Below are 24,290 nucleotides of genomic sequence, written 5' to 3'. Positions count from 1 at the left end.
AGACATATTTGTTTAGATAAAATAAATTTTTCAAAAGTTTGAGAGATACTAAGGAGTAACAATAACCAAGGTCATTCTGAGGGCAAATTTTATAGAGAAATTACTTCAATAATTCCATAACTTTATAACTTGCAGCCATTCTAAGCTTCTTTCTGTGATACTTGATCTAGGGCATAGTATTCCACAACAACATTCTTAAGGGAGGATGTAGCGGGAAAAAAAGTTACTGAATATAAAAGTAGGTAGCTTCTACACTTGCCTTTGGTTGTGGTACCATACACAACCATTAACCTGACTCAAGGGAGATAGGGCCACCTTCCCTATTCTCCACTTGAGTAACTCCTGCCTGGCGCATCCACGTTGCGGGGGTGGGCATCCTCTACTCCAGTAGGCCGGTGTAAAAGGATGGCTAAGTTCAGGTGGGGACCCAGTCCCACGGGGTATAACGTGGAACCCTTGCCCAGGGTTACGGGTGAAGACCTTAACGGCGGATCCAGCAGAGAAGGAGACCTTCGGAATGGTAGAAAAGGCGGATGAGGCAACCCATCCTCACTGGGGTTAATTAGTTGAGGACGTAAGACGGGGTAGACGGGACTCCTTAGTCGTGGTGAAGACAATCTGTCTAGGAGTAGGATGCTCCAAAATCAATGTCCCCAGCCAGTGGATAGGGTTGAGCGTGGGGTTAACGGCCTCACCTTATAAAAAAAAGCATTGTTCAGAAGACTTCTATGAGAAAACCGGATGGAAATCGAAGACGACAAAAGCTTAGGAAAAGGACACGAGTAAGGAAAGCGGATATAAACATGGCAACATGGAATGTAAGAACAATGTTGAAACCGGGAAAAATGCAAGAAATTGTAAATGAAACAAAAAGATTTGGATACGACTTAGTAGCGATTCAGGAAATAAGATGGAAAGGGCAAGGATGTATTGAAAAGAAAGATTATAACCTCTATTACAGTGGGCCGGAAGAAAGAACAGGACAGTTCTGTACGGGATTTATAGTACATGGGAAATTGAAGAAGAGTGTAATAGGATTTGAACCGATCTCAGATAGAATATGTAAGCTTCGGATTAAGGGGAAGTTAAGGAACATAACTGTTATAACAGCACATGCACCAATCGAAGATACAGATGAGGAAAGGAAGGAACAATTTTATGATGAGTTAGTACAAACCGTTGAAGAGGGACCAAGATATGACATGACTATTATTTTAGGAGATTTTAATGCCAAAGTGGGAAAGGAAGAGTGTATGAGACTAATAGCCGGGAAATATACACTACATGATGAATCAAATGAGAATGGTTTTTACTTGGGACAGTTTGCAACTACGAGTGGTCTTATAATTAAAAGCACCTGCTTTGATCATAAGAAAATACATAAAGAAACGTGGAAGATGCCAGGAAACAATGTGGTAAATCAAATAGATCATGTACTAGTGACAACGAGGCATGCAGCATCAATTATTGACGTAAGGACATGCAGAGGGCCAAACTGTGATTCTGATCATTATTTAGTAAAAGCAATAGTGAGGCAAAAATTGGCAATAGGACAGAGGAGACAACCTACGGAAAGAAAGAAATGGAATTTGGAAAAACTACAACAACCAGAAGGAAAACAAGAATTCCAGTAAAAAATGAATAATACTTTACAGACGATTGGACAAGTTTCTGGAATAGAGGAAAGGTGGGCAAAAGTTCAAAAGTGCATACAAAATGCAGCACAAGAAACACTGGGTATAGCCAAAAAGAAAAGAAATATTTGGTTCGATATGGAGTGTGAGGAAGCGATTGGAAAGAAGAATGCAGCAAGAGCAAAAATGTTACAGAGAGATACAAGGTCAAATAGGGAAAATTATGAGAAATGCAGACGTGAAGCTAATAACATCTGTAAGAAGAAGAAAAGAGAGATGATTAACAAGAAACTAGAGAGTATGGAGACACAAAGGTTACAGAAGAGGACAAAGGAATTCTATATAGTGAAATTAATTATCTCAGGAAAGGGTATAAGCCAAGATTGAATGGCTGTAAGAATAAAGAAGGTAAGCTATTACAGAATGAAGAGGAAATAAGTGAAAGATGGACCGAATATTTCCGAGGGCTCCTTAACAAGGAAAGAGAAGATGTGGAAAAAAGTGAACGGTATATGGAGCAGAATGGACCAGAACAATGGATAAATGCCCCCACATTGAAAGATGTAGAAAATGCTATTGCAAAATTAAATAACCATAAAGCAGCAGGAGAAGACGGAATAACAAGTGAACTGATTAAAAATAGTAGCAAAGAAATGCTAGGAGAGATACATGAACTGATTATTAAGATTTGGGAGGAGGAACGGATACCTGATGAGTGGAATACAGGAGTAATTTTCCCAATATATAAGAAGGGAAATAAGTATGAATGCACTAATTATAGGGGAATCACACTACTGAATATCATCTATAAAGTAGTTTCAAATATCCTATTACAATATCTGACTCCATATGCTGAAGAAAGATTGGATGAAGTACAGTGCGGCTTCAGGCGAAATAAGAGCACAGTAGATCAAATATTTGTGGTACGTCAAACGATGGAAAAATGCTACGAGCATAATATAGATCTACATATGTTGTTTGTAGATTTTAGACAAGCATTTGACAGTATATACAAGGATAAGCTATATGAATACATGGAGACAATAGGAATACCACAGAAACTGATTAGGATGTTCAGAATCACTTTAGGAGAAGTAAGGGCAAAGGTGATGGTGGATGGAAGAATTGGAAATGAGTTTGCTCTTACTACAGGAGTCAGACAAGGTGACGCACTCTCAGCTACTTTGTTTAATCTGGCAATTAACTAAGTCCTTGAAAAAATAATGGATACAGGAAATATTGTATATAAATCTAAACAAATTTGTGCATATGCAGATGATGTAGTGTTAATGGCCAGGAATGATAGATATTTGAAGGAAATGTTTCTTGAAATGGAGGAAGCAGGAAAACGGATGGGATTGGAGGTGAATGACAGTAAATCTAAGTATATGCATGCGACTGTTATAGAGGGCAGAAGAAGTCAAGATAATCTGACAATAAACGGCCATCATTTTGAGAATGTACGAAGTTTTGAGTATTTGGGAACCATGTTGACAAATAATAATAGAATAAGTGAGGAGATACATCGTAGAATAATCGCTGGAAACAGGGCCTATTATGGTAATCTTACATTATTTAAATCTCGTCTATTGTCTAAACTTACAAAATTCAAAATATATAAGACCCTTATTAGACCTGTAGTGACATATGGCTCAGAAGCCTGGAACCTTTTAGATGATGACGCAAATGAATTAAAGATATTTGAAAGAAAGATTATTAGACGAATATATGGCCCAATTCAAGACCAGAATGGTTGGAGGATAAGGACGAATGCTGAAATACAAAACATATTAGACCAGGAGGATATAGTTAGATTTATTAAGGCACAGAGACTGCGATGGCTTGGCCATGTGGAAAGAATGGAGGAAGATCGAATGCCAAGAAAAGTAGTTAAATCCCTAGTAGACAAAAGACAGCGACAAGGAAGGCCCCGTAATAGATGGAGTGATGAAGTTGAAGCTGACTTGAGGGCAATGAACATCTGCCCATGGAGACCAGCCGCTCAGGATCGAAGTAGATGGCGGACTATCGTAGAAGAGGCCAAGGCTCACACAGGGCTGTAGCGCCGGATAAGTAAGTAAGTAAGCTTCTACACTTATCAATGTATTCAGCTGAAATATTGTATGCACATTTTTCAGAACTATATTTGATATTGTGGTGGATTTTTATGACAATTTTGAACATTTTAAAATAAAATCAAAATTATTCACATCCTGGTATTCAAAATATTATGGTGCAATTTCTTCAGAATGCCTGGGTTTCTTTTTTTATGATATTTTTGTCACATATTTATATAGAATGTCCTTATCCATATCCTAATTTCTGTATTAATCTGTTGCATAGAATCATGCACATTAACATTCTCAATAAAACTCCCAAGTTTCATTGCTCTAAATGCAGTAGGTTTGGAGAAACAGCACCTTTAATGTGAAAAAAATGTAAATTATGAGGAACATTGTTAAAAGTTTAACTATATGTAGAGTACTAAAAATGCCAAGCCTTTCTTTCTCATCATCAAATGTCATACATTGTGAACCAGAACTGACACTTGTGCAAGTATAATGAATTGCTGTGCAAGTACAGGGTCTTAATTTATGCTTGGCAAGGACTTTCTTGCTCAACCTTGGCTCCCAGTGACGTTTCAGTTGCCGGCTACCACGAGTGCGTATGTACGACAGAATACAGTGCTCAAAATCATTATCATGCATTTTATTCCTCATGTTTACAGTTTATGCTCAAAATCATTATCATGCATTATCATGCATTTATCATGCATTTCACTCACCATTTTTAGAGTTTATGCTGAGAATGTTCCCCATGCGCTGCCAAACATAATTGGCATCTCCTAATGAAGTTTTCGGTTACCCTATCAAGTTCTTCAGCACTGATGGATGCAATTGCAGCTCTTATATTGTCTTTAAGTTCATCTAGTGTGTGAGGGTTGTTTCCATAAACCAGTTTTTTTTAAACATTCCAAATAAATAAAAATCACATGCCGTTAAATCTGGGCTACGAGGGGGCCACAGGTTTTTACTTATGTTGTTGTTGTTGTTGTTGTTTGTTGTTTTAAGGGGCCTAACATCGAAGGTCATCGGCCCCTTTTTACTTATGATCCTCGTACCAAACACACTTCAGTAAGGAGATAACGACCTTTACGTCTATTTTTATTGTCCGATTGATAGGAATGGGTCTCCCTGGAACTTTTGGTCGAAACCTTTGTCTTGTCCTAACGCACGATTTTCTGCACTTAATATAAGTATTGTGCAGATATACATGTTCACGTAACAAATATTTCACATACATTACAGCACTATACAAATTCACAATAAAACACTATACAATAAGACATACAGTACAAAGTAGCTTCATTGAACACCCTACTATCTTGGAGCTCAGCTCTCAGCAACTGCAGGAAGTGCCTGAAACCGCGCGCGCCAACGGCTGGTAGCAGCCTGTCATCGGCGGCCAAGGTCGAGCGAGAAAGTCCTTGCGAAGCATAAATAAAGACCCTGTATTATGAATTGCTGCACTACGTATTTCGATGTCTATTAGTTTGAAACAACTATTACAACTTCTCTCCTTGTTTCTATCTGGTAAAATAACCTCACCAATTTATTTCTTTATTTGTTTGTGAATGCACTGTTAATAAAAATTTACTGTATTTACATGCTGAACACAATTTATCTTCAACTGTTTAAATACTCTAGCAGTAATTCTCCCCATATTTATATTAAAATACATGATAAAACTATATTACAAACTAGCTGATGTACCCTTGCTTCGCAACGGGATTCTCAGAAAGACCGACTTGGTGGTTTTCCTAACTGAATTCAACATAGGTCATTACAAAAACGTCAGTAGGAATGTAGCGATTGAAAGCAATGTTATCATATAAAATACTCGATCAAATGAAAAACCGCACACTTTTTCACTTTCAATGAACAGTACTACAGTGCCGATCTAAGAGTCCAAAGTTCCAGAGCCGGAATAACCAGGTCGCAGACTGCCGTGAACACTCCAGTGTCATTGTTCCGTTAAATATGCACACTACTCATTCCAATCGGTGCCTCAGAGTAGGGATTGAATAGCTCGAATACTATGATGAACCAGTGTGTTACGTACCAGATATATCAGAAAATGTATGAACCAGAGGAATGGCATGGAATGCACTCCCCAGCTACTTCCTGCCAATATACAGGCAGGCTGTTACAGTCGGTACGACCAGGCGAGTTGCCCGTGTGGTTGGCGGCGCGCAGCTGTGATCTTGCATCCGGGAGATAGTGGATTCGAACCCCACTGCCGGCAACCCTGAAGGTGGTATTCCGTGGTTTCCCATTTTCACACCAGGCTGTACCTTAAAGCCAAAGCCGCTTCCTTCACACCACTCTTCATTTCCTATCCCATCGTCGCCATAAGACCTACCTGTGTCGGTGCGACGTCAAGCAAATTAAGAAAACCTCGGTACGCTGCAGTAATCCTATCTATCGGGGATGAGAGAAAACAGAAGACAAAAAGCACATCACAACAAACAATGGTCAATGTAATGTTATTGTTGATAATGTTTATGAGCTTTCTATATTGCAGGCCTTCACATTAGTTTTCTTTCGACTCTGTGATATTAGGGTGTCTTACAAAATTATTGATATCGTAGACTGTAGTTCTGTATTCTCAGACTTTACATACCGATTTTCACTAAATTCTGTTCACCCATTTTCTCGTGACTCGGCGCTGATATGGACTTAGTAAAAAAAATCCAAATTCATGAATATCTCTGATTATATGCGGTACGGTAACAATGTATAAGACATAAGTGATCGGAAATTTAATAACTTCTTACATAACTACTACTAACTTACGACATAACTAAAGTTACGTTATTTTTGTAGTATTTATCGATACGACCACTAATAACATAAATAACTTATTTGAGAATTACATTTCAGGCCTTCTCCTAAATTACCATTTCACTCAACGTGAAGAAAATAATTTGTAGCCTAGATTGCAGTGGATCATCACCCGACATCACATACCTATTTTCATTAAATTCTCTTCAGACGTTTTCTATTGATGCGAGTACATACATACAAACAGACAGACAGACAGACACAGACAGACAGACAGACAGAAATTACGGAAAAGTAAAAAATGCATTTCCTTGTTACTGTCGACATGACAGATACAGAAATATCATTCATTTCAAATCCTGAGCAATGCACAGGCAAAACACTTATTTTATATATAGATTACATTTCAAGCCTTCCCCTAAACTATCATTTCACTCAGTGCGAATAACATTATTGACAGTCTAGATTATAGCGACCTATTCCCCAACTTTGCATACCAATTTTCGTGAAGATACGACCACTAATAAAATAAATATTTGACAATTAAATTTTAGGCCTTCCCCTAAACTACCATTTTTCTCAGCGTGTATAGCCTATATTGTAGCGACTTATTTCCCATCTTTGTCTAGCGATTTTCATTAAGACACGACCACTAATAACATAAATATTTGAGAATTAAATTTCAGGCCTTCCCCTAAACTACCATTTCACTCAGCGTGATTAAAATAATTTATAGCCTAGATTGTAGCGGCTCATCACCCAACTTTACATTCCGATTTTCATTAAATTCTCTTCAGCCGTTTTCTCGTGATGCATGTACAGACAGACAGACAGACAGACAGAAATAAATTACGGAAAAGTAAAAAATGCATTTTCTTGTTACTGTGGTCATGGCCGATACAGAAATACCATTATTTTCAAATTCTGAGCAATGTACAGACAAAACTCTTATTTTATATATATAGATTACATTTCAAGCCTTCCCCTAAACTATCATTTCACTCAGTGCGAATAACATTGACAGTCTAGATTATAACGACCTATTCCCCGACTTTGCATACCAATTTTTGTGAAGATACGACCACTAATAAAATAAATATTTGACAATTAAACTTTAGGCCTTCCCCTAAACTACCATTTTTCTCAGCGTGTATAGCCTATATTGTAGCGACTTATTTCCCATCTTTGTCTAGCGATTTTCATTAAGACACGACCACTAATAACAAATATCTGAGAAATAAATTTCAGGCCTTCCCCTAAACTACCATTTCACTCAGCGTGATTAAAATAATTTATAGCCTAGATTGTAGTGGTTCATCATCCAACTTTACATTCCGATTTTCATTAAATTCTCTTCAGCCGTTTTCTCGTGATGCGTGTACATACATACATACATACATACAGACAGACAGACAGACAGACAGAAATTACGGAAAAGTAAAAAATGCATTTTCTTGTTACTGTGGTCATGACCGATACAGAAATACCATTCTTTTCAAACTCTGAGCAATGTACAGACAAAACTCTTATTTTATATATATAGATTAAAAAATATATTATGCAAAACAAACAATTCTCACAAACAACTCATGTTTATCACATTATACACAGTTCAAAAAATTAGGGGAACACGTTTTGAAACGTCTGGTATGGGAACGTTAATTTGGTAGATGGGGTTCCAATGGTCGTACAGCATACCTTGAGACCTTAGCTACTCAGGGTATGTCAAATCGAAGTTATACTCCATCTGTAGGTGTAGCCATGCATTAAACTGTCAGGTGACCCCTCAAAATGAAGTGAATAGTGGTGCGTCCATGTGTCGTTGTGAGGTACACAGACTACTGTGGTCATATTGTATGTAAACCAGCACATCCCATGAGACATCTTAACAAGGTTCAAGTCGCAAGGGCCATCACTTTGATCCAGGAAGGATGGACTTTTCGACGTGTTGCTGTGGATCTCAATGTCTCTTCGTCAGTTATTCAACGCTTGTGGAATCGCTACAATGAGACAGGACAGTTCACGAGCAGGGTTGGACAAGGACGTAGATGCATGACAACCTCACAGGATGACCGATATCTGACCATCAGTGCATTGCGGCGGCGTTCAGCAACTGCCAGAGAACTGCAACAAGACCTCTGGAGGGTCAATGGAGTCACGGTGTCTGACCAGACAGTAGGGAACAGGTTAGGAGAAGTGTCCTCACGACTCAGACATCCTGTTTGAGTGCCGCATTTAAAACAGCCACATCGCGCAGCTAGCCTTCTGTTTGCCCGCACCCATGTCAAATGGCAACTTCGCCAATGGAAACCTGTGTTGTTCACAGACGAGTTCAGATTTCCCCTGACACAGTGTGATGGATATCAACGTGTATGGAGTTGCCGTGGTGAGCAGTACACGCCAAATGTTGTCCAGGAAGGCGAACGATTCAGACAAGGTTCTGTGATGATGTGGGGCGGCATCAGCATTGATGGCTGTGCGGATCTTGTCGTCGTCCATGGTAATCTTACCGCTGTGGGGTACATCGAGCAAATACTGCTACAGCATGTGTTGGTTGCTGCATGCGGTTGTTGGCCCTGAATTCGTACTCATGCATGACAATGACAGGGCTCATGTAGCGCGCATCACCAGAGCTGTCTTGCGAGAACTGGGCATTCAAGAGATTGAAGGGCCAGCAGTGAGTCCCGACGTTAATCCCATCGAGCATGTGTGGGACAGGCTGGACAAAAGTGTTTGTGGGCATCCTGTTCCACCACAGACTCTCATTGAAGAATGGGACCTGATACCGCAACGTGACCTCCCTTGACTTATATGAAGCATGTCACGTAGGAGCCAAGCTGTGATAAATGCTCATGGAGGACATGCACCATACTGAAGCTCTCCAACTGTGATAAAAATCCACCCTGCAGGACTGTTATCACTTTGTTTTCACCCCTATTTGGATATTTCCGTTTGTGTTCTGAAAATGAACGCGAATCCATCGATGCTCTTTGGTGTACTTCAACGGTAAAGAATAAAAGTTTAGTTGGTAATATACCTGGGTGTGAGGTATTGTTTTGTGGACCATGGCATACGTTGAAAAACATATTCCCCTAATTTTTTGAACTGTGTATATTCTCAATGAAAGGGAACAGGAAACATTCATCTGACATGTTGACTACTGCCTCCTAATACAACAGATAAAAAAAAATCCTACCAGAGAACCGTCAGAGAGGCAAGATATACACATATTCCAGTTGAGTGACAGTGAAATGTGACGCATAGCACCTTAACTCTCCTATGTATTTAATTTGATTCGCACATTTAGAATTGGAATATAGAAATGAAACTTTGAAATAATAATCTTGAAACTACATACAGTAGTATTTCTTAAAGCAAAGAAAGAATCACTTTTTTCTGAAAATTTCACCTACATCTACCTTTAAACAAAAATAAATTTTGATTTAATATGCATAGACCCTGAAATATTTTTCATATAATTCTCCCATAAGATACTTGAAAACTGAGGAGTCATAGAAGATATCTTTGATTCTCAAAGGAAGAAGGTGCATGTAATAATTACACACAGTTACAACACTGCCCAAATCTTAGAATGGATTTAAAATTGTTCTGGGGAGTGTTGAATTCTCGTCGTTCAATAGATGTGTCAAACTTATGTAGGATGTGTCAAAGAGCTTAAAAATTGTCAATTATTTCCCAGCCACAATTTCAAACTATATTATAGTTAGCGTCTCCACACCAAGTGTTGGGCAGCGGTAAATTACCTGACCCACTATAAGGACCCATGGCTATGGATAGAGGAGTATTTATAGAAGGGAAATGGGCCCTCAACAGAGGAAATGCAGCTGAAACCCCGTATCAACAGTAGGATCTGTTGAGAAGCAGCTAATATAGGTGTTTGTTCTCCATGTTAGGATCGGCCTACAATTTTTCGTTGGCAGTAGCCTTAAAATGCCTTTGGGAGTGGCAAACCCATTGTAATCAAAGCCTAGATAATAAGGTACTGAAGCCTCAGAAACGCTAGGACAATGCCACATGTGACTCACAGTTTTTGTGATGCTGAGAGAACTGTGAGAAATGGGCAACCGAATACATTCAAATTAGGGACCAGCAATGTAGTGACACTAAAAGGACAAGAGGAAGAAATAGTAGATTTTATTATTAACAAAGATATTGCATTACTGGAAATAAGTCAGACCAAATGGAAAGGAAAGGTTGAGAGGAAACTGAAGAAAAAAGGGCACACACTCCCCCTGTACCAGCGGTAGTTGTATAGGAGACCTTGTGAGCAGTGGCTGTGCATGTGACAGGTGTAACATGGAACGTCGTCGTGAGCTGACACCATTCGAACGGGGTATGGTGGTCGGTGCCCGACGGATGGGAAGTGCGATTTCGGAAGTGGTGCGGGAATTCGGCTTCACACGATCAACCGTGTCCAGGGTGTATCATGAATGGTTGAATGCGGGTGTCACCGTCCACAACAGACGAACGACCGGCCGTCCAGCCACCCTCGATGACCGTGACCGGCGACATATTGAGGCGGATTGTCAATAGTGACAGACGGGCAACCGTGCAACAAATCACGGCTCAATTCAACACAGGCCGTGCTAGACACATCTCCCAGTGGACAATCTGTAGGCATGGGTTCTATCGGGTATGGGAGCTGGCGCCGCACACGGGTGCCACTGTTAACCCAACGTCATCGGGCACAATGACGCGCATTTGTCCCCAGTCACCAGGGATGGACACTGGAACAATGGCGTAACATGATAGGGTCGGACGAATCACGATTTCAACTGCACCATGCCGATGGGAGGCACCGTGTATGACACAGACCACATGAAGCGATGGATCCCGCCTACCTCGAAAGTGTGGTCCAGGGCGCTAGTGTCTGTTATGGTCTGGGGTGCATTTTCCAGGTATGGAATGGGCCCCCTAGTTGTTCTGGAAGAGACTTTGAATGGTACGCGGTATGTTGAGCTGCTCGGAGACCACCTCCACCTGTTTTTGGCCTTCCAGCGCCCAGACGGTTTTGCGGTGTTTCAAGATGATAACGTGCTGCCACATCGCTCCAGGAACATGCAGCGGAGGTCCAACGACTGCCATGGCTACCCAGGAGCCCCGATATGAACCCTATCGAGCATATCTGGGATATCCTGAAACGCAGGCTCCGTGCATGGATCCTGCACCCATGAACAGACCAGCACTGGCGGCCGCTCTGCAAACAATTTGGTGTCAGCTGCGTCCAGAGGACTACCAGGGACTTGTCGACTCACTTCCACGGCGTCTCACTGCAGTTCGCAGGACCAGAGGAGACCCCACAGGCTTTTAGGTGACTATCCCATGACATTTGCTAAGTCAGTGTATATTATAGTGAAGAAAGAGAACCCAGAAATGATGTAGGTTTCATAATTAGACAAGGCATAGGGGGAAGGTATGACAGTGATTAAAATGAGATTAATCAGACTGAGACTTGAAAATGGTATAATAGATACAATTCAAGGGTATGCTCCACAAACAGGAAATCAGGAAATACAGTTACAGATCTAGAGGAACACCTTGAAAATCTGGAAAGCCATATACGAGACAAACAAGTTGTGATCATAGGAGACATGAATGCACAAGTAAGTCAAGGAAGGAAAGGAGATGAAGAGATTAAAGGATCATTTGGATATGGGAAGAAAAACAAGGCAGGAGTTATTCTGATGGACTTTTGTAGAGGAAATGAGTTTACTTGGTAACACAGGGTTTTGAGGAGAGAAAAAAAAAGTCAGAAGATAACAAGGTACAGATGGGATAACAAAATAAAACCCTGATAGATTACATTTTGGTCCAGAAATGGAGTAGAAAAATGTTGGTTGATGTAACAGCCCTCCCAAATGAATCTTTTGAAGGAGATCACCAAGTTGTATTAGCAAAGTTAGAGATGGAAAAAATACAAAAGATGACTGAGATGAGACAGACAAAGCTAAAGGTGCACAAATTAAAGGAGAAATAAATAAAAGAAGAGTAAGGCACACACTAAAATAAGATTAGCAAAGGAATAAATAAGAAGGATGGGAGAAGAATGGGCCTGCTTTAAAACAGTCATGGTGGAATCTGCAGAAAAGAGCTCTGAAAGAATATCACGAAGGAAGATCAATCAAGAAATGCTCTGCTGGAATAACAGGGTAAGAGTTGCAGTACAATGAAAGAAACAAGCTTGGAAAAAATGGTTGAGAGAAGGAACAACAGAATGTAAGACAGAATACAGGAACTCCAAGAAGGAATGCTTCAAATATTTCAAGAAGAAAAAGACAAATGCTGGCAAAAATTCACTGAATCTCTACAAGATGTAACAGGAAGCAAAAAGCCCTTGTTCAAGTGGAGAAAAAAACCAAGAAAAACCCAGGTGAAAAAAGTCTTAGCTTTATTAAAAATGAACAAGGGATAGATTAGAGAGATGGGAAAGACACTTCGAGCAGCTTACAACATAATTATAAATTACCCTTGTAAAAGAGGGAGAAGTCCAAGTACTGGAGTCAATGTCCGTGGCACATAGAGTGGACCACTAAAAGGATGAGACGAGGCAAACCAGCTGGAGGTGTTGAGATCGCTATACAAATTATAACAGAAGCTTTTTTTTTGCTTTACGTCGCACGACACAGATATGTCTTGTGGCGACGATGGGATAGGAAAGGCCTAGGAATGGGAAGGAAGCGGCTGTTGCCTTAAGGTACAGTCCCAGCATTTGCCTGGTGTTAAAATGGGAAACCACGGAAAACCATCTTCAGGGCTGCCGACAGTGGGGTTCGAACCCACGATCTCCTGATTACTGGATACTGACCGCACTTAAGCGACTGCAGCTATCGAGCTCGGTCTTATAACAGAAGCAGGAGCAAGAGAAAAGACTATTCCAAAGGAGTGGACAAAGGGGTCATTATTTCAGTGTTTAAGAAAGGAGACAGGACAAAGTGAGAAAACTACAGAGGAGTGACCATGACCCCTCATACAAATAAGAGACAGAGTAGAGGGAAAACTTGCAGAACACCAAAACACCAGTATGGATACAGAAGAGTTAGGTTCACATTTGAGCCAATATTTACATCAAATGACGGAAATGTATTGGTAATATGGAAAGGACATGGTAATGACTTTCTTAGAACACAAAAAGGCATACGACAGTGTTCTAAGGCATGTGGTGTGGAAAAAATTAATCGAGACACCAATTGGGAATGAAACAATGCAAATGGTAAAAGCATTGTATCACAACTATGAAAGCTGTGTCAGAACCGATGTCAAAGAGCAGATGATGGGAGAGCAAGCAAAATCTATGTTGTTCTTTTGATAACGTTGTAATTTGGACAGATTAATGAAGAGGAAGTATAAACACAAGTTTATTTATGGAATGAGGGGATAAGAAATTTTGTAATGAAGATTAATGCTGTGAAAAGCAAGACTTCGATCTGATAAGATAAAAGAGAATAGCCAGGAGAGTGAAGAAATGAAACATACATACATCATTATAGACTGTTACGCTTTTCAGCATTCAGTCTGCGAGCCTCTGTGAATCTACTAACCACCACCACAATCCTCTATTTGTAACTAATTTAGGGGTCTCGTTTAGTTCTGTATCTCTTATCTTTAAATCATTAAAACCCAAGTCTTACCATCGTTGTCTTGGTCTCCCTATACTTCTCTTGAACAGCATAACAGAGTCCATTATTCTCCTAGGTAACCTATCCTCCTCCATTCGCCACACATGACCCCACCACTGAAGCTGGTATATGTGCACAGCTTCATCCATCGAGTTCATTTCTAACTTAGCCTTTATCTCCTCATTCCAAGTACTCTCCTGCCATTGTTTGCACCTGTTTGAACCAGCAATCATTCTCGCTACTTTCAGGTCTAGCTTATGATTATGAATAAGATATCCTGAGTCCACCCAGCTTTCACTCCGTAAAGCAAAGTTGTCTGAAAACAGACAAATATAAATATAGTTTCGTCCAGCAGCTGTCTCATTCTTAAAAAATACTGTTGATCGCAACTGCGAGCTCACTGCAATCTCACTATACTACCATCCTGGGAGAAAAAACATCTTAAATACTTGAAATTATTTACCTGCTCCAGCTTTGTATCTGCATTCTGACATCAAATTCTCTTGGATTTCTCACCTACTGACATCAATTTAATCTTGGAAAGGCTAATTTTCATACCATACTCATTGCACCTATTTTTGAGTTCCAAGATATTAGACTGCAGGTTTCCAGCACAATCTGCCATTAAGGCCAAACTGTTTACTACATTTTCACCTAACTGAATTCCTCCCTGCCACTTAGTATCTTTCAGTAGATGATCCATGTAAACTACGAACAACAAAAGTGAAAGATTACAGCCGTGTCTAATCCCTGTAAGTACCCTGAACCAAGAACTCATTCTACCATACATTTTCACTGCAGCACAAGTAACAGAAATGCCTGTGATTGATTTCAATAATCTACCTTTACTCCCATACTCCCCCTGTACAGCAAACATCATTTCCCTCAGTATTCTGTCATGTGCCTTCTCTAGATCTACAAAACATAACCATAACCATAAAATCTGATCCTGACAGCCCCTCTGTGTTCTGAAACTACACTGGTTTTCATCCAACTTACTCTCAACCACTAACTGCACCAGTCCTTGCAAAATGCCACTGAACACCTTGCATTGTATACTGATTAATGCAAAACCTCGATAGTTGTTGCAATCCTTCCTGTTCCCTTGTTTATAGATAGGTGCAATTACAGCTTTTGTCCAATCCGAAAGTAACTTACTAATACTCCATGCTAATCTTAATATTCTATGAAGCTATTTCATCCCTGCCTTTCCACTATTTTTCAACATTTCAGGTCTAATTTCATCTATTCCTTCTGCTTTATGACATGAAGTTTATTTACCATCCTTTCTGCTTCCTGAAGCGTAATTTCATCAACATAATTGTCCTCCTCCCCATGAGCTGGGTTGTTCGTAATGTCACCAAGAAGATTTCGTTTTACATCCAGGAGATTTTCAAAATATTCCTTCCACCTATCCAGTGATTCCCTGGGATCTATTATGAGTTCACCTGATTTACTCAAAACAAAATTCAGTTCCTTTTTCCTTCCCCTCCAATGATTCTTTATTACTGTCCAGAAAGGCTTCCCTGCAGCTTGACCAGTTGGTTATTATATAGCAGGGTTCCCAGCGAGAAAGTCAAACCGAATTTCCCTGACCAAAATACTGCATTTCTCTGACAAAAATTTGGTATTTGTGCAATTTTTAACAGCCTCCTCCACCCCCATTAGCTGTCCAACACACACCTGTACACAATGATTAATCAAATAGAAAATATGATATTTTGAACAGTAAAGTACATACAACTTAATAATGATCTGCCAGATAATAATAAATGTTTTGTCGCCATAAGACCTATCTGTGTCGGTGCGACGTAAAAAAAAAAGTTACTTTCTCTGTCCCAAAATAATAGTCACATTTCTTTCGCAAGTAATTGATTGACAATAAACAATACAGAAAGGAATATACTTATAACACTAATACACCACACCAAGCCGATGCTATTGACAGTACTAACAACTGCACCTGATCACTCAACACGTTCTAAGACACCACGAGCTGATATGACGATATTGGAATCACACTGTAGAACAAGAGGTATACACCCCTGTCGTTGCAGTTTCTGTTTCCCCATGTGAGGCAGGTTGTAACAGTTCTTTCCATAAACCTTCATGCATTCAACCAACTTACTGCAGGGTCAGGAAAACATTATTCAGTGTCTCAGCAGGAAGGTCGTTGAAGGCTTTTTCAACAGCAGTAACAAGTTCATCTACTGTGGATGTTGCCTATTGATACTGGAGAGACTGTATGGCATGGAAGAAGCCGAGATCTAGGACATTCATACCTGGGCTATTTGGAGGCTGACAGTACAATTGTATGGTTAGACCAGTATTAGAAGTGGCAGCTTTAAACTCAGGATCAGATGGATCAATGTGTGGTTTTGCATTATCCTGTTGTATGTAGATGGGTTTTGATGCTGTCCAAGAAGGCCATTTTAACTGGATAGCAGGAAGAACTTTCTCGATGAGCATCTTTCTGTATTCGTCCTGTGTAACGAATTGGATACGTTTTGTAATCAGTGTCCCCCTAGGCCTATTTATGCTACTGCGTTTTGCTGGTTCCTGGACGATGAATGGAAATACCCCAAGTTTACCACCAAAGTACTGGTTACGCATTGAATCAGGATGGGGACGTGCCACTGCTGCCAGAAACATCACCTTCGTAATGAAGCATTTATTCTGACAGGTTCGATGTGGATAGGGTTCTTCAGCGGCAAGGTAAAATCGTCTTTTGTCTGCAGTCATGTAAAACCATTTTTCATCAACATGAATCTGATCGAACATGTCCTGAAATCTTGCTCTGCGTATCGAAATTGCTGGATCCAATGTTGACAAACAAAATTGCAAACTTCTGTTCTCCTGTGAAGTTCAGTGCTGGTTTTAGTCTTGATGAATGTCGTCGAACAGCTTTTTCTTGGATTCTATGATGCACTGTTGATTTTGCCATACCCAAAGCGACAGCTACATATCTGATAGCCTTTCTTTGACGCAATGGAATGTTTTTAAGTCTATCCTGATCTATGCATTTCTTCTTTCTACCGACTCTCCCTTTCATTCTAGCGGAGACATCAGCAACAATGTTGTCATTCATTATGGAGTTCTCACCTTGTTTCCATATGCGCTCCATGGACTGTCTATGAATGGCAAATTTCAAAGCACTTTCCTTTATTACACCTCTTTGCAAGATGCCATTATTACTTACACGAAGTAAATGCTCACAAATGGCCCTCCTCTGATCATCATCAATATTTTTCACTCTTCCCATTTCTTCAATGGCACTTTATCACTGCAAGTACAATATGTAAACGGTACGTACTTCGTATTGACATCTATTGTACACACAAAGCATCTGACTCATGTCACTACCACTGCATTCACCGATAGTTGTTGTTTATAAGTTAACCGATAGTTTGCGGTGATCTGAACACCTCGGTTCATGCGACCGCCTACCAAGGTCATGCGCATATGTCCCAGACTGCTAAACCAGTTTATATGCTCTGCGATAGAGCAAACATCACTGTTCTGTGCTTAAATTGCTATTACATTGCCGTTGTTAACAATAAAAGCTCGTTGACGGAATGCGACTATTATTTTGGGACAGAGGAAGTAATACATTTTATTTACATATGAATAATGGAAGTATTACTATTAAAATTACTAATGAACATACAATATTGGTAATAACATAAAAATATGCAGCACAAACTTTTTTTTTCTTTTTGCTATTTGCTTTACGTCCGACAGACACAGATACGTCTTATGGCGACGATGGGACAGGAAAGGCCTAGGAGTGGGAAGGAAGTGGCCGTGGCCTTCATTAAGGTACAGCCCCAGCATTTGCCTGGTGTGAAAATGGGAAACCACGGAAAACCATCTTCAGGGCTGCCGACAGTGGGGTTCGAACCCATTATCTCCCGGATACAAGCTCACAGCTGCCCGACCCTAACCGCACGGCCAACTCGCCCAGTAGCAACAAAATTACACACAATTTTTTCTGGTTTCAAGCAGGCATATTTTATCTTCAATTCTGGCTTCACATTATTGTGACTGCATTCTTTTAACTTTTTTTCATCTTCCAACTTTCTTATTTCATCACCTCTTCTTTGTTTCTCAGCTTTTTTTTCTGTCCTCTTCTTTGACCTTCAGGCGTGCTTCTCCAAGTAATCCTGGTATTTCTTATGAGTACATCTCACCGATAACAACATTCTATGATTAACTGGTAAGCATCTGACACCTCCATAGTACAAAATGGAATCATACACTTGTCTCTGTGCAATAATTAACTCCTCATGCATGTTTTCTACCAACATTGATTTCTTTATTAAAAAAAAGCCACTCTCCACTGCAGGCAGCATTTCCATGAGACAGTATAAGACAAACATTTATTACTTGCTAAAGTTCACTATACTGTTTGTTTTCTGCTAAAATGTCAGCAAAGAAAATGTCTAAACCCATACTATCATCAGGTATTGAGATATATTCTTTGAATTTAGTTTCCAAAGCTTCTTTTGATTCACAAAGAGATGTATTGTGCTTTAGCCCACATTTTCTGTTATTCTGCTAGCTTCATGCTATCCTTCCAAGACATATTCCATTCGGGTCTGACCACAACTTGGTTGCTGATCAGATATATTATATGTGGGTTCAAACTCGTAAGACCTTTCACTAATCTATACTTTAAAGGACTCTTATCCTACAGTTTTGTCACAACTACCACTAATATTTTCTGACATTTGTGTTTAAAACCAAGAATTTCTTTCTCTGACAATTTTAGTTCTTTAAGTACTTTTTTTCGTACTAAATCCAACATCAACTTTTCCTACCTCAATTAAGTTTGCTGGGTCCTGTACATCACACAAAATCACACTATTAATATCAATGGCATTTGCCATTTTACTATGCTTGACAAAGCAATTCATCAACCTTCTTAATAGTTCATTCAGATGGCAGTACAAAAATGGAGCAAGTGGTTTGTTACTTTGAAATTCCCTGAGAAAAGGCTCACATTCCAAAGAAATGGTTTTGAAAATCACTAGTTTGCATTTTATTAAAGGGTCTTGAATTTGTTCTTTAATATTTTTACAGGACTTACTTTTTGCAACACATGCCTTGATATGGTGAAATACTTCTAAGGCTCATTCCAGACAATGAACCTTTCCAAGCCATCGTACTACACAATACTTCAGTGGGAACACTGTACTACCAGTCACTGCAGTGAACAGGGCCTGGCGAGCTGGTGAGTCTTTGAATAAATAATACATGTTACATGTTAAGTTCCCAATTTACAGTCATTAAACCTGTTTTAACAGCTTCATTGACAACATGCAAACCACACACTCCCAGGTTCAATAACTTTTTCCCATCAGGATGTTCTGTCTCCATTTCCGCTTCCAAGCTTCCTGAGAAAGCCCAAGTTCACATTAGGCCCATCCATTGAGACCTGCAACAATATTTTTCTTTGAAGAGGTTGCAGTCGATGATTAAATTTCTGCAGCAGATCTTGGGCAGTAGCATGACCCAGTAAAACAATGTTCCACTTTATGAGTGTTGATATCAAACAATCTGACAATGAGATCCATTTGTCCTTCTTGAGTGACTCATCAAAAGAAACTACATAGTCCTCACAAGTTTTCAAATTGTTTGTTAATAATTTACTGAAATGTGGTGCAATACCATGATTAATCACGTAGGAACACTTACTTTCACCAAAGGTGAATTTTGATGCAATTGCACTATCTGGGAACACAAGTTTAAATGCATTACTTATATCTGCACATGAACTCCTCTTGTATTTACTAGCAACAACTTTTTAACGTCCATAAAATTTCTGCTTTGGCTACTTCATCTTTATGATATTAAGAAGTAGCACAGTGTATTGACTTTCCACTTTCTATTCCTGCCTCAGTCTTTATTGTTTTTGTTGAACTAACACACGGTTTGACACCGGTATTATCAAGAGATCCATGTCCAATGTCTACACTTCTTATTTCTGTTGAACTAGTACATACACTTCTTAATTCTGTTGAACTAGCGCTAGGTTTGACAAATGATGACAATGATGGCTGTCTTGATTTCACATTCTGAAATTGAGTGTTTTTTGGTCCAGTTCTATGTGAATGAATTGCCTGCTGTCCCTTATTGTTGAGTTTAAACTTCTTTTTGCACATATTACGATAGACTTCAAATTTATTTTCTAGTACATAACTGACCCAATCTACAAATTCTGGATTAAGGGTTGAATCCAGCCACTGATAGATGAAAATTGTTTTTCTTGCCATCTTATCTAATGCATAGGCCTAATCTGAAACAAAAGAAAAGCAAGCACAAATACATTTATCTCAGCAATGTAAAGATACCTTGTTGGGATAAAAATATACTTGTACACCTTGGTAAGGCCGGAGCCGCCACACACTGTTCAGCATTTCAACAAACTCATCTTGTCTTAATGCTGCCACAGCCCGAAACGTGAACAATTTTAATTTTTAAAAATAAAATTCAACTTACCTCATCAACTGATCACTTTTCCTCGCTTCAAAAGATTCACAGGTTGCAGTTTGTCATCAGTATAAATTACCTTACACATAACAAATTTGAGTCAACTTCCCTGACACATGCAACTTTTTAAAAACTTGCCTGACTTTACCTGACAATTTTGTAAATCCCCCTGACAACCCCTGACTTCCCGACTTTCCAGGTCGCTGGGAAACCTGTATGGTCTTATTATGGATCTGGTGCCCCTACCCTCCCTGGTGAATAGCCTTAAGCTTGAAGAATATATTTATAACTACTAAGCCTATATTAATACAAGAGTCCAGCAAGCACTTACCCTTCCTCTCAGTTTCTGTATCTTCCCCATCTTTACCAATCACCCTTTCATATCCTTCAGTTCTATTTCCAACTCTCGCAATGAAATCACCCAGTAGCACTATCCTATCCTTGCTGTTGATTCTGACTACAATTTCACTCAATGTTTCATAAGACTTGTCAACTCCCTCCTCATCTGCACCCTCACATGATGAATACAATGACACAATTCTAGTCCTAATTCCTTCAGTTGCTGCCAAATGTACCCTCATCACTCGCCATTTACGTGCCTAACAGAAACTATGATCACAAGTATAAAGATTGGATTTTCCACCTAATCAATACTATTATTTATTATAAGGTTCTTAAAACATTTTATATTACAGTACCAGTTTCGACCCTATGTATGGGTCATTTTCAGCTGCTGAAGCACTTTGATCTTTTTAAAAATAACATATACATAATGTTAAAACACTACTTATTCTAATTTTAGGTGATTAATTCTAAGTTACATTGATACACTGTAGTGTTAAAATGACCTTGGATGAGAAACGTAAAGTCCAAAAATTGTTGAAGAGTTCGTTATGATGTCACTGATCTTGATGTTCAATCACACACACATTCTTTGATTTTCGTATTACAATGTTAAATACTCTTATTTTAAGTTTCCGAAAAATGTCTTATTTCTAATTTAAATGGTAGTATGTTTTTATAAAACTTGCATCAGACCTATGTTTTCTAAAAATTTAATAGTAAAGTATCACATATCTTGCTGTCTTTAATATACTTCAACTTCTACAATAAAACAGGTGCGAGTTGTGTGTTTTGAAGGGCGAATAAGTTTAAAATCTTCATGCAATTTGCTCGAGGTCATGTTGTCTAAGTTTAATGCCTCATTATCTGAAGTGGGATGGTGATAATGTTCCCTACTACATAATTGTGATCTGTTGGAGAATTATGCTGTGTCAGATTATCTAAATAGAAGAAAGAAAGAAAGAAGTTTTTCTGTTAGAGCGCTTTGCTGGTGATTACATTGAAGGAATGTAATACAATTGTACTTGTCAGTTCATTAAATATTGTGTTCTATCAATATTGCCACTACTTCATTTATAGCCCTTGTATTTGAAAGGGTACCAGAAAAGAGAATAAGAAGAAAGGTGGAAGGACAATTACAAGAAGAGTAATATGGCTTTTGAAATGAAAGCGCAACACTAGATCCTCTCTTCAGCAAGAGGCATTTAATGGAAAAATATAGGGAATATGGAAGAGATATGACAATGACATTCCTTGATTTAGATATTGAACCTAGAACAAAGGTATGGAAAGTAATGCAACAGAAAGGATTTGGAAAACAAATGTTAGAATAGGCAAGTAATGTACAAAAATTGTTGCAGCGGTGTCCAGACACATGTGGGGAGAACAGAGCGAGTGGTTTTGGAATAGCAATGCTCTAAAACAATGCAGTGTTGTGTTACCACTGTTATTCATAATGGTTATGGACGAAATTGTGAAGGAGACATAGGTAAAATATGGTGACTGGGAGCTGATGGTTTGCAGATGATATTGTGGTATGGGGAGCAAACAGAGTGTACAAGGGCAACTCGACGGTGATATTACTGAAAATTATGGAATAAAAATGAGCGTGGAAAAGAGTAAGACAATGGTGTTGACTGCAGAGAAAGGGGAAGGGGAAGGAAAGGAATTATAAAACTAAATTGTGGAGAACTTCACATAATTGGGAAGGGAACTGATGCAAGATGCTGGGCTGGACATTGAGATTAGCAAAAGGATTAAACAGGGAAATTAATTCTACCAGAGTGTGAGAAACCTGGTCTGGAGGAAGGATGTACCAATGAAGTAATGCAGCAGAGACCTGGACACTGGAAACAAACAAAAGACAGAAGAGGGGAAGGCAAGAGGGAGACCCAGACTAAGGTGGTTGAATACAATCAAAATAGTATAATTAAAAGAAACCAGGATTGCAACACAGTTAAGGAGGAACAATGGTGTACTGGGTGAGGGAACCTGACGATGATGGATGATTGATTTATGCTTCAGCAGCCTGGACCCTGACTAAACAAAATCAAAGAAAGATCCAAGTAATTGATATGAGGCCATTGAGGAGCATGGGAAAGACGAGATAGAATATGAAATAAGGAAATAAGGAGAAGAGTCAGACTTTGTATACTTTAATAAATAGACTGATATAGCAAAGCTAAAATGGTTTGGACACATGATGAGAATGCCAGGGAAGATAGTTCCAAAGAGAACATTCACAGATATAGTGACTGTGAAGAGGCCTAGACGATGGCCTAGAATTAAATGGAGGAGCTCTGTAATGGACTTCATTGAAATTAGAGGAGTCAATAGCAATATAGTGCTAGAAAAGGAGTGTTGGAAAGATAGAGCAAGGAGGAGGGCTTCGGTACAAAATGGATGAAGAAGAGGTTATAGTTTGGTCTTCATTAACATTTACATGTACAATAATTATTTTAAATTCTATTCATTGATGCCTGATCAAGCATTTAAAAAATATATATATTTAAAGACTATTTTACTGATATTTTTCTTATTTTTTTGCATTTGTTTTCTTTTTTATTTAAGGACAACACACACACACCCAGTCCCTGAGCCAGCTGAAATAACCAATTAAGGTTAAAATCCCGACCCAGCTGGGAATCGAATCCGGGGCCCCTTGAACCAAAGGTCAGCACACTAACCATTTAGCCATGGAGCTGGACATCATTAGTAAACTCTATCATCTGAAATTAAAAGCTTACAAGGTTATGTTGAATAGGGTTAACAGGATTTGATGACCATTCCAATAATTTCATGCAGCTTTCATTACCTTTTGATCCCAGCAATGCTACTGAACAATCTGTGAGAAACAAGGCTCATAACTGTCTGCCTATCAATACAATTGATATCAGAAGTAAGCAAGTAAGACATTCTATTTAAACCACAAGCCCATTTACAGAATGCAAGAAAGCTTAGCTGGAGAGACCACTCCACACCATGAGTCAAGTAGGATTCCAAAAGGTACTACCTGAAGTTCGTCAACACTTCACCACAGTGATGGGCAAGCTTAGCCCTAGCGATCCAGGTCTCGCTCTTTCTGCAGCATGGATCATATACAGGGCTCCCGCTGTGGCTTCAGTGCAATGGTGATGTGCAGTGCCCATAATGTGCATCATGTTATGGTCAGTGGCGTGGGGTGAACACATTCATTACCCCGGTTGCAAAAATAAAAACGAGATAGAATATGAAATAAGGAAATAAGGAGAAGAGTCGGACTTTGTATACTTAAAAAAATAGACTGATATAGCAAAGCTAAAATAAACAATCGCAGCCCTACTACACTTTCTAAAGTCAAC

The 24,290-nt window shown here is 39.2% G+C and overlaps 1 protein-coding gene across 2 annotated transcripts in view; it reads right to left on the bottom strand.

The window, feature by feature from the left end:
• dop (microtubule-associated serine/threonine (MAST) protein kinase dop) overlaps window positions 1-24,290 on the bottom strand; it is a 578,024-nt gene that overhangs the window by 407,753 nt on the left and 145,981 nt on the right. The gene's annotated exons all lie outside the window — the stretch shown is intronic.

Source organism: Anabrus simplex, chromosome 2, assembly GCF_040414725.1.
Source record: "Anabrus simplex isolate iqAnaSimp1 chromosome 2, ASM4041472v1, whole genome shotgun sequence".
Taxonomy (NCBI): domain Eukaryota; kingdom Metazoa; phylum Arthropoda; class Insecta; order Orthoptera; family Tettigoniidae; genus Anabrus; species Anabrus simplex.
Note: the sequence above shows the minus strand (reverse complement) of the source record. Positions and strands in the feature narration are given on the sequence as shown.